At 31.1% G+C, this 16,952-nt stretch overlaps 1 protein-coding gene across 1 annotated transcript in view; it reads right to left on the bottom strand.

Moving 5' to 3' along the window:
* The window catches only part of LOC134680757 (calcium/calmodulin-dependent protein kinase kinase 1-like), a 72,446-nt gene that overhangs the window by 37,225 nt on the left and 18,269 nt on the right, over positions 1 to 16,952 (bottom strand). The gene's annotated exons all lie outside the window — the stretch shown is intronic.

Genomic DNA, 16,952 nt, shown 5'->3' with positions numbered 1-16,952 from the left:
TCAATCCACAAACTCAGATCTGACTATAACAGTACGATTCATAGTTGAAGTTTATCAGTCCATTATACAAAAAAAGTAATTCCAGTAGATTTCCGTGATCATTTGAAATTGAATTGTTCCAATTTCTCAATCCACTACCTGATTTTAAAACAAATTGCTCTCAATCTCGCAGCAAACAAGACTATACTATATACCAGTACATAAAAATTTAAACTTGTCAGTCCATTGTGTAACCTATAATGTAAATTTATTCCAGTAGATTTTCGATTCGTTTGAAATTGAATTGTTCTCGTGAATCAACTACCTGATTTGAAAATGAATTGCTTTCAATCTGTAAACTAGACTATATATATAACAGTATATAATAGTTCAAGTTGAAATCAGTCCATGGTGGTTAATTCCAAAAGATTTCCGATTTGTTTGAAATTGAATTGTTCTTGTGAATCAACTACCTGATTTGAAAATGAATTGCTCTCAATTGGCCAACTGGCTGGCGTTAATGTAACAGTAAGTTATAGTTGAAGTTAATCAGTCCATTGTATATATACCGAAGTTAATTCCAGTAGGTTTCCGATTTGTATCAAATTGAATTGTTCTCAATCAAATTACTTTACTTAAACAGCAACATTAGTTAAAGATGATTACAATGACACTCAGTATACCACAGTTTAACCCAGTGCGTTCCGTTTGGATTGAAATTGAATTGTTCTCAATACAATTACTTCATTTAAAATGCAACGTTAGTTAAAGATGGTTACTCAGTATAACAAAGTTTAACCCAGTGTGTTCCGATTCGTTTAAAATTGAATTGTCCTCATTCCACTAACTGACTTTACTTAAACAGCAACATTCTCTACGATTAATTATAACGTCTAGATACTAGTGTAAAGAATTTTGTTGTCGATACTTGTAATATGTTTTATCTGTAATTACAGTGATTAGTGTGAGTGGTGTCAACCCTGTAAATCAAGTCTGGTATCAACTGTATCCAATGATTTTACAATCAGAATGCAAGACGTTGAAAAATTAATGTCCAAATTGAGTTTCTGAAAGCTTTTTTCTCAGTATCTAAATTGAACTGAAACCAATTATAAAACGTCTAAAATGCTTTTTTTGTCCTTAATTGACGAGCTTGTACTCGAAAGATGTTTAATAACACTTTAAGTGACTTTAAGTGAAAAATGTTTACACCGGAAAAATAACAGCATGGGGTGAAAATAGGTCACATGTCTGAAAAAACACCAATACACTTAAAAACTAATATTGCTAACATCGATAATTTAGCAGTTTGATATTTTCACAATTTTAATGTATAAACATTTTGTGAAAAGATTATCAAATACAATAATATATAACATCAAATATTGGAACAAGAGCAGCTAATAACTTCAATAGTGTTCATTTTATATACATACAAACTATTCAAATAGGGCATACATAATTAGGATTATTATATAATTTCATGTTATAGCAAATTAAGTTAATTAACCAACCCCCTGCATAAAGATTTCCAGGACTTACATAGTTCTTTATTACAATTTTAAACAAATTCAATTCATGTAAATTAATAGACTTTAAACCTTATTCTCAGAGTGGCAAACACATTAAAAGACTGGGAAAAAAGTACTGACTTAAATTGGTACAGGTATATTTCTTATGTAGAAAATAGTCTATGTATTAAACCTGTTTTTCTACCTAGCTTAAGCCTCTCACTTACTATATATATAAACAACTTATTAAATCCTTCGAGTTATACTCTTTCAAAAAAGCCTTTAGAGAATTATGTTCTATAAATATGATACACTAAAGTTCTTGTTAATGTTGTAATGTTGGTGCATATAAACTTGTTAGATAATGTTTTAAATTCTTTTAAATGTTAACATGTATTTGCAATTGTTGATCACAAAGGAATAAAATGAGAAAATTAATTGCATTTCAGAGAGAATGGAAAATACAAATAATGCAATCATACTTCATTGACATTATGTGATGTCCTTTAAGTCATTATACCATTGACACGTACAAAGCATTAGTCTATTGCGACGATGTTTATAACAATAACAATTTTCGCCAAAAAAAATAATTATACTGTACATCGTAACATGGAAGATGGAAAAACATCAATATTTCAAAACTTTACTTATAAAAAAATATACAAATTTGACCTATAAACTTACCTTAAAATGAAATATTTACTGTTAAATTTCTGCCTTACAAAAATATGTAACACTCTTGCCACCCCAGTTAAATGCTGGTGCCACACATGAAGATTAAATATTGAAGCCATACATCTCAAATAACTGCATGTACCACAATGGAAGAAATGAACACTGCACTTAACAAGTTTCTGCGTTTCAATGACAAATTGTGTTTCAACTTTAAGGTCAAACAAATCTTACAAAACAAAATTCCAGTATAAATGTAAAAATAAAACCGTGAAGATATATTTGTGTGGTACCATCACGTTTTTTGCATAAATGGTCATCAACAGTTTTATTAAGTGATCATAATAAAATAGGTGATAATTGGACAGTTAATACCCTGATTATCCTATACTAATTGATCTGTGTAGACAATTAATGATCAGAATAATGACCTGGTATTTAACAGAAGTCGCCTACAGAAAACATTGCTCATGTTAATTACAAACTTGCATAAGAATAAAAGGCAAATAAATATAAAGCTGATATAATGCTCTGACCGGACCACCTCGCCCACACATGACAGGTCTATGAATGTATTACTATAGTCTGGCCTAGTTCTAATGCTAGAACAGATCTTGTTTAGGGTTATTACCCAATTAAGTTTCATGTTAATCTCTCAGCTGAGCTGAATACTGGATGCCAGACAGTGTCGCACTAAGTAAACATCTGTAAAATTTTAATATTTTCACAAGAATTTATCCAACTATATGTCCCCATTAAAATGCATTGATTGGCAAAAAAAAAGGGGGGGGGGGGGGGGTTCCAACCAATCGACCCCCCCCCCCCCTTTTCCCCCCTGGATCAGCAAATGATAAATTAAGTTGTTATGAAATTGTGCTAAAGTTTTAAATATTTGCCAATCCAAATTTTAAAATAGATGGTTGAGAATTATCTTTGAAATATAAATTGCCTTGTTGGAAGTTGGAACCATCACAGTAAAGTACATGAAGCTAATAAATTGAACAGCAATTTCTCAAATAATGCCATGTCTTGAAAATGCATGAAACTTTATGTTGCCACTGAATTCAACCATCTCTATTTGACAAGTAAAGCTTACTTTTAAAAGAATTGGTAAGTGACATTTTTTTGCTGTAAAAACTTATTTCTATTTTAAAATTTTAAATTTCAGATCTATCAGAATTCAACCATGTCTATCGACAAGTGAAGTGACTATGAACTGAATATTAGCTTCTGCAGGAAACTGCTCAAGGTCCTTATGTACAAAAATACAATAAATCATTATTGGCAGTTCCAACCATTAGCCCATTTCTCTGAAAATGTTCCAGCATAATTAAATTTACTGACAATTTAATCAACAGCAAGTAAAACATAATATATTACACCAAATAATTACGATCAACAAAATTCTACAAGAATTTTAAACATTTTCTTTCCTGAGACTTGATGGCATATTATGTTTTATTTCAAATCTCATTACTGGGTAGAAGTATAGATCTCAACTTGAGGTTACATAATTTACTGTTAAATCTTTTGCACATTTATTTATTGATTGATTATTGGTTGCTTAAAGCGGCAAATATTTCATGCATACATCGGACAATTTTGACACATTGAAAACCTGTTTCTTAATAATATTCTTGACATTGTGTCCGAAATACATGGATGCCCTTATCATAATTGCACTATCATTTTCTATGTTCAGTGGACCGTGAACTGAATAACTAATTAAAGAAATCAAATATCGAAAATTATTCACCTCGTGACCGAACAACACTGATAATTAACTCATGTACGTGCTACCTGCATTCGTGAATTATTTTGTTATTCGGTCACTCGTTAAATATTTTTCTCTATTTTAATTCTTAGATTAGTTATTCTAAAATTAATTATTTTAATTCATAGTGTTCATAAGAGATCAGTGAAACAAAAAACACTAAGTTAAATTTAAGTCATAATAAATGATTTTCTTATGGTTTTGGACATTTTTTTGTTAACCAGTTTTACTATAATACACATCCTTGAATTTATTTATTTATATAAAAAGTAACTGTGGCATTGAATACAAGCGACATTAAAATAAGATTATTTCTAAAAATCAATCATGTTTTTATATTGGAATGGCAAAAACTTGTTAAACTGCTGTGAAATACAGTTTGGATTAACTTGTTTTCTACAAGAAACTCAGGTTGAAGCTCCCCAAATTATCTTAGAATTTATCATGGATTTTTCAAAAAGCCATACAGAGCTCCAGGATTTGTTTAAATGTCAAACAAGGTAAACCTGTTATTAAGCGATTGTCTTCTCTCATCTGTGACTGTCTTCATTATGATAGCATTCAATCTCTGATAATTGAATTACTGATGGAATTTTATCACCTATTAGAGCATTAGCTAAGTAAATAAAAAAGCATTATTGGTGTAAACAATGCTAATGGATTACAAGGCCATGTATAGTTTTAAGTTAGATTGGATTCTAAGAACAGTCCTGATAATTCCTTATTTCAAGGCAACACTTGTATATAATTGTATTGAGTAAAATGGTAGAATCTGGTTCTCTAAAAGATTATAACAACAAATCCTCAGCATAATGTTTTGAATAGATTTTACAGGAAATTGCACAAGACAATTCAGGTTGTAGAAAAAATTTGGATGTTGGTCAAAAGTTATGTTTGCCTACTTCAAGATAAACTTTAAGAAATGATTTCTACAAACTCCAGAACCTCCTCCACCCCTTTTCCCTCCTTTCCACCCCTCTCGACCTATCACTGATTAACAAAAAAGGCTAATTACATTTTATTTACATGTATATAACCAAACATATACATCTTAACCAGATTACTTTGCTTTTCAAACTTGTATTTCAACCGCACTGAACGTGAAAACCCCATAATTTGACCTTAATACCAATTTCCTAGACAACAGATAAAGACAAAACAATGGCTAATGATGTGCATCTCAATAATACCATTCTATCAACAGTAGATCTTAGAGATATTAACTGTAAGCTCAAGGGATCAAACTTCATTATTAGTCTAACAAACTACAGTCAAGGGACACTTCTATAGCCTGAGCCAATACAGTGAGTGGTTGTAATGATACCAGATTTATAAACTGATACCTTCAACACTCATCATATGGAAGCATTTCCTCATTTATACTATGAAGTGTATAGACGAACAAAAAGAATTTTAATGAAACACAATGATAAAAGGAGATGTTGGGTATACAAAAAATCTTTCAGACAGATATCAACAATCAACAGACTAATGTGTCTTTAAATTTTGTTTCAACATGCAAAGTCTAAGTTTTTAAATTGTCTACAAATCTCAAGAAAAGTTTTTAAATTGTCTACAAATCTCAAGAAAATACTTCAAACCCTAATGGGAGGTAACTCATATAATAAAGCCATTCTAAATATGGGAAATAACTCTTTCTGTACAGAAATACAATGAAATGCCATTACATTTTTAATTGTAGAGGATGATGACAATTGATACAGAATTGAGTCAAGTATACATTAAGTTTTCCACATTTAAAGAAATTCTAAGAATTGCTTAAATATCTAAAAATTAAGGGGAGATAACCCATTATAAAAGAAGTTTCAAGCTAAAATCATAAGTAAGGGGACATTACTCCTAATTAAATGAAAAAGTTATTCACTTAGTAATTTAGAGTTATAATTATCATTATACTCTCTATTAAAAGGAAGTTTGATGCATAATAATACTAATAATAATCCTTATCTTTTTGTTTTATTGTCTTAATACCAGCTAGTACTATCTTAATCTAGTTGAAAAAAAATGTTGAATATATATGTAACTCCTTTGACTTTAGTTAATATCAAATAAAGAATAGAAACTGAAATAAAAAATATAAAAGGACATATGAATAGTCCCTTCTCCACCTAGACATGCATTCAAGAACTATTTTCTTTAGTTTTAATTTCAATTTGAACCCCAAACCTCGATGTGAAACTGCAGAGCTTGATTTTCCTACTTTTTGCAATAATTTCATACTTGGAGGAATGAAGTTATCAGAGAGATGAAAAACAAGATTTTAAGGTTAATATATCTCTACTACAATGACCTTAAATTGAAATTCTCAAATTGGTTCAGAAAAATAAATAAGCCGATATTGATGATGACGTGACAATATTTGATCCGACACTTGACAGCCAACCAACCGATTGCCACAAGACTTCTAAAACAGAAACAAAGACTTTCTTCCTTATAACATAGATAGTTTTAGTGTCAATTCGAACCCAATACCTTGAGGTGAAACTGCAGAGCTCTCACTACTTTTACTATTTTTTTCATACTTTAGGAATAAAGTTACTACTTTTAACAACAATTTCTTACTTGGGAAATGAAGTTATCAGAGAGACGAAAAACAAGATTTTAAGGTTAATATATCTCTACTACAATGACCTTAAATTGAAATTCTCAAATTGGTTCAGAAAAATAAATAAGCCGATATTGATTAAGACGTGACAATATTTGATCCGACACTTGACAGCCAACCAACCGATTGCCACAAGACTTTTCATACAGGAACAAAGAATTTCTTCCTCATTACATCTTCTTTATTGAATAAACGATAGTGACAAATTCAATTTCAATGTTTTCTTCAGTAAATTGTATTTACTTCAAATGACGTAAAGCCTGTTACAATATGTGACCAATACAATTAAAGTCAGTTCAACACTGAGATCAACAATCTCTATCTAAAAATTTGTTGACTTATTTTACAAGAATTGGATTATAAACCACAAAATTGAAAGCCAAAATAAAATTAACAGAAACGACCTTGAAATCAAAACAACTTAATTATATGATTTAGTATGAAAACAAAATGTGTATGTTACAAAGGGTACTGTGTTTGTAAAATCATTAAAAAACAATCACATGAAATGTTTGTTTCATTATCATATGATATTTGGATTGGCCAACAGCAATTTCTCCTCATTCTGAAATAAGCTTTCATTTCAAAATGAAACAAAACATTCATGTGATGACACAAACAGCTAATACCTTACTGATCCCATACCTGTAAACTTTTCAAAACGCCCATGGGGGTTTTGCATGCAAGATGGATATCATTATACATATCATTCTGTTATAAGCCTCAGTGAAGTCATTGTAAAATTAATTGTTCTGTTTAAATTGTGTACAAATTGCTCTTTCAGAATTTCAATTTGGGAGCCGCCATGGGGGAAACCCCTGCAAATAATGACAGTTAGCAGGTATGTGATCCTGGTAAAAAATGTAATTATTAAAGCATTGAATGCTTCTTTAAGTAATTTATTGGGTTTTAAAAGCGTAACACTGCACACATTTTTGAAATGTTACTTCATCAACATTTTTACACCCCAATAAAAATAGAGGCATTCAATTCTTAAATGACGCCTTTAATGTCACCAACGACAGAAACTAGTTGTTGCAGTTCACAAATATTCATCACATTTCCAAGCTGACGCTACTTAGGAATAACAAAATTACAAAAAAAAATTTGTCAATACATCATTATATATATATAAACTCTTACTGTAATAGTTCAAAATATTCCATGTCTGTTCCATGTCCGTTCCATGTTAGTTCTGATTTATAAGTATCAATACTTAAATAATATAAAATGGCAACTCCTAACCTTTAGCCATAAGTGACAGTTTTCACATTAATTAATATATAAGACAATACCTAAGATGATCATATAACCTCATTCATACATTTTTCTTCTTTTCATCCACCTGCATTTTTGCACCTGTCCCAAGTCAGGAGGGCTGAGTTTAAACAGCATTTATTAATGAAATATTACAAGATAAATATAACAATGTTACATAAAGTTCAAATATGGGATTCGGAAACAAGTTTGGAAAAACTTTTGTAAATCCGTCTCCCCAAGTCGGGGGTTTGTCCTTAGCAAGTCTTGTTTGTTTTTATCTCATTTTAGTACATTTATATGTTTAGGAGTTTTAGTATGACGTCTATATTGACTGAACTTTGTAGTACACAGCTTTGTTTAAGGGCTGTCTGAAGTTTGCCCCTGGGTGTGGGATTTTCATGCTGTGTTTAAAGACTTGTATAACAATGGTGGCCTTTGGTTGTTTTTTTACTCTTTGGCCGGTTGTTATCTCTCTGACACATTCCCAATTTCGATTCTCTATCATATACATTTAATTTTTATATTTTTTCAAGCCAAAGTAAACTAGGATAATATAAAAACGAACATATTGTCAATACAATAAAGCTCCTACTCTATAGGCTCTATTAGGGGGATAGAACCTTTATCAGGACTCCGGGATCAGGTGATTTTAATCTTGGGATTTCGGGATTCGGGAATTCTTTTTTTCAAATTTCGGGACCTCAGGATTTTGTGTTCTTAAACCTGGGATTTCAGGATTAGGACCCCTCCTATCCCTCCTCCTATAATTATATTCCATGTCTGTTCTATAATGTTCATTCTGTGTTAGTTCAGATTTATAAATATGAATTACTTAAATCATAAAACCGCCAACGCATAACCTTTAAATTGTACGTGACAGTTTGCACATCAATTAATATATAAGACAATTTTAGATGCTCCTATGACCTCATTCATATATTTTCAACCTACATTTTTTTTCACACCTGTGGCGATGAATCAAAGATGAATTAAAGTCTTTTTCCCTTTTTTTTTTTCATTAACCTGTCAGTCATAAATATCAAAACATAAAAGTTTCATCAATTAAGATAATTAAACATACTTTGTCTTGACTGATAAATTTATAATTTAAAAAAAAACAACTATTTTTGTAAAAATTTAAAATTTCTAAAATAATATGATAACTTAATAAGTTGCTTGGCCCAGCACAGCTGGAAACGACCACACAGGTTCGTTCAAACCTGAACAATTAGGGCAGAAATGGACACAATATTCACACTTGATACAAGTCTTAATTTGGATCCTAATTTGACACATAATAGGTTTCTGACACAGAATTACTGTAGTCAAAGAACTTGAATTGGTTAGTTACGGTATGTGATTTGAATTTATATGCCTTTTTTTGGCTTTTGTGCAATACACTTATCATATGCTGTTGCAAATTGACCAACCTCCCCAATATTTTTGGGGTTGCATAAAAATATGTCCAAATCAATCTGATGACACATTTTAATTAATACAAATTAATTGAGATTTCAAAGCTGCATAAAACCACAAAAATACAAGCATAAGTTCAACCTCCGAACTCTATTCAAAATTTAAAACATTATGTTTGGGTTTGTTTTTTTGTACTTTCTTAGGTAATGTTGTAACAATTATATTGATAATAAATAAATAACTTTTTGTCACAGAGATATATAGATAAAGGAAAATGTGGTATGTTGAGTGCCAATGACAAAACTCTCCAAGTCACAATTTATAAAAGTAAATCATTAAAGCCAGGTCAAGGTACAGTCTTCAACACATTAAGCCTTGGCCCACACCATACAGCAAGCTATAAAGGGCCCCAAAAATTACTAGTGTAAAATGTTCCTATCATGTGTTTTATAAGACTGTAAGACAAGACAAAACTTGAAGAAAAAAAAATCATATTCAGATTATGTAGAAAGAGATGAAAACCTTATAAAATTAATGTTCTTTATGTTATAACATATTTCAGTTATCCAAGAGCTGTCACAAGTCAATATGAAAAGACAATATCTCTTCACGTTAGTCTGTTACACGGAAATTAAATTAACAGAAGCAAATGTACAAATTGTACACTTAATCTAAGCATGTTTGTCCCATAACATGAGAGGAATTAAACCTGATTGTCTACATGTTGTATAACTGATCCATTAGAGAGACAATCGGTAGAGATATATGTCAATAGAACATGGAAACTACATTATCCCGTATTCACAGTTTTATGTATTGAATTTTGTCACTTTATATCCTCGCTAAAAATCAGTCGCAGATCTTGTCTAATGCACAATCGTCGTGACCTTCTTAAAGAAATTGGTCTACATGCAAATATAGAGAATATTGTAAAACTGAAAGTTAAAAAAATTTTAAATGGCGAAAATTATTACATAGTTGTAATAATTTGACAACTTGTCATCAAATGAAATTCAAATAGTCTATAACCGATTCCATTTCAATTTTTTTTTATATAAAATCAAATTGATTTTACTAGGAAATGTAGAATATTTATCAATGAGTCAGCAACCTAACAACAAAACTACCAAAAAGATTTATAAAACAAATGATAAAACAGTATACTGTGGATTCATTTATTTTCGTGGATACCAATTTTCATGGATTAAGGAAAACTTATATGTTCGTGGATATTTAATTTCATGGTTTTGGAGAAATCTGCATACAAGCCTATAGAAAATTTGGTATTTGTTGGAACATTTAATTTTGTGGTTCGTTTGTTACCACGAAATCCACGAAAAATTGGTATCCAACGAATAATAATGAATCCACATGTACAGTATCCATCAAAATGACCCTGAAATACCCGTGGCAGATTCTAGGGGATCATGGGGGATGTTCAGGGGGTTTGAACTCCCCCTTATAATTTTTGTTTGACAATTAACTTATGCTTTTATGTGAGGACATGATGATGGTAATGATGGGAGTTCTTAGCGACCTTGACTGGCTATACAGCCCTCCCAAAAGTATTGGGAACATATGGGACCCACCCTTTTTATATACAACTTGCATGTTTTGGAACCTCCTCATTTTGTTTGATGTTACTTAAAGGCTTTTGTATAGGGACATATGGTTGGAACATTGAATCTCCTTTTAATATGACTTGTCTGTGTTAGAGCTCGATCCTCTTTTAAAAATGACTAGCAGGGGCGTATCCAGCCGTTTTTAAAAAGGGGGGGTCCCAACCCAGGAAAAAAGGGGGGTGTTCCAACTATATGTCCCCATTCAAATGCATTGATTGGCCAAAAAAAAGGGGGGGTTCTATCCCCCGGAACACACACCCTCCCTCCCCTGGATACGCCAATGACTAGCTCTGCACCTGAATACCTAACAAACAAGTACATCTTTCCATTGTCTGAGTACACAATATCATGATGGGGATTACCTTGTGTATATAAATTACATGGTTTTATCCTATATCCCTGGTAGAATCATGTAGGTGATTATTATTCCGTAGATATAAATGTCAGACGTATCTTCTGGATAATCTCTAAATCTTTAATCCTCAATAAAAATCATTGATACACGAGACTCCAATAACAAACAGTTCATTACAATATATACAAAAGTCATCTCAGGGTCAAACCTTTAATATCAGGTTAGACCTTTTGAAATTGGGTAACACATTGCATCTATGATGGTGACAGATACTAGGTTTGACCTTTTGATATAGGTTGACACATTTAACCTTTAATATCAGGTTGGACCTTTTGATATAGGTTGACACATTTAACCTTTAATATCAGGTTGGACCTTTTGATATAGGTTGACACATTTAACCTTTAATATCAGGTTGGACCTTTTAGTATAGGTTGACATATTTAACCTTTAATATCAGGTTTGACCTTTTAATATAGGTTGACATATTTAACCTTTAATATCAGGTTTGACTTTTTGATATTAGGTTGACACATTTAACCTTTAATATCAGGTTGGACCTTTTGGTATAGGTTGGCACATTTAACCTTTAATATCAGGTTTGACCTTTTGATATAGGTTGACACATTTAACCTTTAATATCAGGTTTGACCTTTTGATATAGGTTGACACATTTAACCTTTAATATCAGGTTGGACCTTTTGATATCAGGTTGGACATTTAATCTTTAATATCAGGTTAGACCTTTTGGTATAGGTTGACACATTTAACCTTTAATATCAGGTTGGACCTTTTGATATAGGTTGACACATTTAACCTTTAATATCAGGTTGGACCTTTTGATATAGGTTGACACATTTAACCTTTAATATCAGGTTGGACCTTTGCAATTGGGTTGACGCAATGAATCTACGATACCAAGACTGCATTTAATCTCTTAGCGGCTACGTAGATTTTCACTATTGAACATGTAGCTATATACTTAAGTTGTTACATAGATATTGATAGCAGCTACGTAGCGGCTACATAGCTGCTACGATATTGAACTCAACCCTGGTTTGACCTTTCGGGATTGGGTTTGACATATAAAAATGTATAATACAAGATTTAATCTTATCATATGATATTTGGTTTGCAGGGCTCACACTACTTCAGAATTATAGGGAGAAGTGACTTCTCTTTTTGAAACTGCTAGGGAGAAGTGGTGGGATTTGAAAGAGAAGTGCATATTCCCGGGGTGCGCTACAATGTTTGGATTTTACTGTAGCCTGTATAGTATAAAGGGTCATATGTTCATTTTATATTGTTCAATTCATACCGTTTGATCTTATAATATCAGGTTTGACACTATGAAAACAATACACCTGATTGCTAATCCTGGCTGACCCAACCGCTTCAACTTTTGACGCAAACAACAATCACTTTTTCATTGTGGCGTCAGATATTTTGTTTTATGACATCAAAATTTTATGGGAACCTGTTTGATATCCAGTAACAGTGGACAAATAGCGATAAAGTGTATGGTATCTGAGATTTGACTTTATGAAAATAGGTTTGACCCTATGATATTGGGTTTGACCCTATAATATTCGTATTGACCCTATGATTTTGTGATAAGCACTCATCAAACTATATATTGATTACAATGATATTTATTCAATCATCAAGTCAATCACATCTCAAACTGAAACTATAATCAATAAATTCATGAAATGATGTATCAATTCAAATAAGAAATGTACATTGTATATGCATTTCTTTAAATGTTTTATTCATTTCATAATTAATTAATTCATAGAGAATATTTTGTTTATCAAATATAATTTCCTAAATTAGATGAAAGCAGATAAATGTTCCAAAAAACATGCGCATTTTTTGGGTAATTTCATTGTTCATTTAATAGTACCATCCCTTAATTAAACAATATATATTTACAATAGAAAGGCATGTATTAAAGAATCACCACTTTTCTATCTACTGATACATCATTTTCCAGAGCATTACATGTATATTCTGAAATGCAGGCTTACGGATTATTTAGATCACATGGAAGATCCATTTTTTTTTACCATTTTTTTTTTTTTCTTTTTTTTAATTTATAATATTAAAACATAAAAAAAAGTTAAATAAAAAAAGTGTTTGAACAAGTTACCTGCATTGACTGAAGCAAGAATTCATTCCACAACAAATCAACACTTTCCATTTGTGTCTGCGTTTGACCTCCATTTTCTCCGGAACAGTTCTCTTTCACAAGTTAAAGGCTTATTCGCTCTCTTTCAAAGTATAATATTTCAAAACTTGTGTATTGATGCTGTTTTATGAGAGTTATAATGTCTAGCTAAAATTTTACTCAAACTGCGCACTTTACTCTTCTCCTAATGACTCATAACTCACTGGTTTTTGTCTACAAAAATGTTTTATAAACGCGGATACAAATTTCAAAATAATTCTGTCTGACTTAATAATGTTTATTTGAATAATACTACGTCTTTGTAAAACATTAATCTACGACAAAAAAGTAAATGAAGTTACACACTCGAATACAAAACACATAATTCTAATTACAAATTGCTTTATTCAACTTTGATTGCAGCGCTTGTATACCACAAAGTTAAAACCGTTTAAAAGCGAAATATCAATCCTTTTCAATTAAGATCAGTTTTATTCAATTTTTACGTACGTCAGGTTTTTCAACAAAATAAACTGCTAGTGACATTTCTCATCGAATGTTTTACCTCTATCTCCTACGCTTAGGGACGCAACCTAAATGAATTGTCAAAAAAAGTTAGCACATTTCGTCACAGTTTAAAATTTGGTACCCTGCTAACACGCAACCTAAGTCCATTATGCGATAAAATATTCCATTCTTTCCATCAACTTCCAATTTGCATGATCAGAATTTAACACTTTGAAACATCATTGTTCATGTTATAACTGACATGCAACGATCGTTTAAAAATGACTATTACTTAATCTTCAGGGTGTTAAGTATTACCCAACTGAGGTAAATAATTTCCAATTGCAAATCATCATTTATCAATCCAATATTTGTCTCGTAAATTGTTTGATTAAGTGTCTTCCTGCGTCTCCGTGGAAATTGTCACTCAATATTTACATTTATGCCTCCATCAATTTTCTTGTTTCAATAGCAGATTTATATTCCGATGATTGAAATTGTAACTTGCTTTAATATAACCATCAGTATTATTTTCAAAGTCATTAACGATTCCGTTGACATTGCTTTGTCTAAACGCTCAAAATTCATATCAGATATCAATAACTTAAAATTGCTTCCTCCAGTATGAAAACGATTGCTTTACAACAGATTAAGAATGAATAAAGTCCAATTTTTTCAACCTAAGGCGCCAACTTTTACATCCTAAGCTATACTTATTTCCTGTACAATAGTTATCGGTCAAAATATTTACATCATCTGTCAACAAGCAGCTGTTTAACAAAAGATCAATTAGCATCGGAAGAAAAAACAAAAACATTAATCCGTAATGATGGTGTAATCAAATATTTTAATCCGAGATCTGATATCGGAATCGAAATAAATCATCAGTATCAAGTTTCAAATTCTGAAAAATCAACACTAATTCTAGTTTTTGTTTAGTTTTTTAAACGTGTTATATATATATGTTTCTAAAGAAAAAAAATTATGGAGTCTGGATCAGATATTAGACACTAGAAAAAACAAACTTCAGTTTTACACAGACAATGACCTTTTCTTCTTAAAAAAATGTGTTATGATACTAAATGAAATAATTTCACGGAGCATGAATCAAATATTAAAACACTTAAGCCAAACAAAGTTCAGATTTATACTGACGATTTTTTAAATTTTTTATAAAGGTGTTATGTTTCTAATGAAACAAATTTCACAGAGGTTGAATCAGACATTAAAACATGAGCCAAACGAAAATTCAGTTTTATACTGACAAAGTAATATTGTCTTTTAAAGTATAATGACAATTCTGTAAGAAGCAATCAGAACCAAGGACTGTTGGAATCGTTAATCCAATTCTTAATAAGGAAGCATATTAGATTATCTTCGCCCAATGGTAATACAGCATGATCAAAACAAAGGAGAACGGTACATTTAATTGATATTGCATCATGATCAACCCGATTCATTTACTGTAAATTCGAGAATTAATGTCCCTGTGCAGTTATTATAGAAAATCAGTGATTACTTGTAAAAATTTGATGGCATACAACTTACTGAATTATTTAATTATTATCTGGCCCACACTGGGAAAGGTCACAGGTTAGGCAAAACTTCTAGCTAATTCAATGTCCACTCTGTCCACCAATACACAGTGGGCATTGCAGCAATTTCTTTTGTTGAATCAAACGACTTGTAATTACAATCAATTGAAAAAGAGCAGATAAGCATTTGTAATCTATATTTTTACCCAAAAAAAAGAGATTATAGCTAGAGTGGGATGGGTGGGTGGAAAAAGCAAAATCCACATGGGCTGTTGTGTACAACCTCATTGTTGACAGGGTTCAATGATATATAATTATTTAGACTAATATAAAGACCATTAGTTAACGATTTTCCAGTCATGTTGACATATTTGTTGGTAATTTTCAGTTGGCAAAATTTGTCATTAAAGGGAAATAACTCCAATAAAGAAGCATCTCATGATTGCAGCCAGGTTGACTTATTTGTCATCAGACACATTGTTTAAACTAAATACCCTAATGATGATTATGGCCAAGATTATTTAAGTTTGGGCCAGTAGTTTTAGAGGAGTACATTTTTGTGAAAGTTATTGAAGACGGCAGACAGCAGACTGGCTAAGTGAGCTTAAAAAGGGGTTACATTCTGGTCAACTGTTTTAATAAACTGTCATATAACATAATAATTATTTAACAGTAAAATTTAGGTTTTGAGTGTTGACAGTGACTTGAAGAATGACTATTAAGCTTTTAAAGTGGACGAGTGCATTAAATAATGTAAATCTGTACTGTAAATGCACTTCTTGACATATTATGTAATTCTACTTGTTTCTTTATTAATTTTCTAAATGTTCATAAAAAAAGTGCAATGTCATAAAATTTTATGAAAGAAAACACATACCAAAGTGCAATAACATTAAGTAAAGGGAGATAATTTGATAATACAGGAATTCAAACAATGCCGAAGAGAAATGTAAACAAATTAAGTCCAAAGTCAAGTCTCAATCCACAATTAATAAAATTAACATCCACAAAAACAAGGGAGGTAATTCAATATTGACTGACACAGCTGTGAGTGACTGGAAATTAATCTTCATTTATGGATGCACTCCTACAAATAAAATTACCCATCATGCATCATAATTAGAATGTCACGTCTGCTGGACTGGAATTCTATCACCAAATTAATCCTACTGGGATACCACATAATCCAATGGGAATTGACTATGTATCATCAAATTTAATTAGCAAATTGCACAAGTCGGTCGATGGTAATGACATCATGTTATATTGTTCAGCCGAAATTACAAATTCTGTGACTCAATCAAGTATAATTATTTCGGGTTTTCTAGGCAAAATATTACATAATACCTCCGTTTATTATTTAACAAGTTAGGTGTTGATGCCAAACAAATTCTTCAATTAATAAACACAACTTCTTACAGCAAAACAGACACACAAAAAAGGAGTCAAGAACACAATTAAAAGAAGCTTGGTAACAAAGTACAAACTTCTTTTCAAGATGATTTTAAAAGTCATTCATCAT

The sequence above is a fragment of the Mytilus trossulus genome, chromosome 8 (assembly GCF_036588685.1).
Source record: "Mytilus trossulus isolate FHL-02 chromosome 8, PNRI_Mtr1.1.1.hap1, whole genome shotgun sequence".
Classification (NCBI taxonomy): Eukaryota; Metazoa; Mollusca; class Bivalvia; order Mytilida; family Mytilidae; genus Mytilus; species Mytilus trossulus.
The sequence above is the reverse complement of the archived record's forward strand: the minus strand, read 5'-3'. Positions and strand labels throughout refer to the sequence as shown.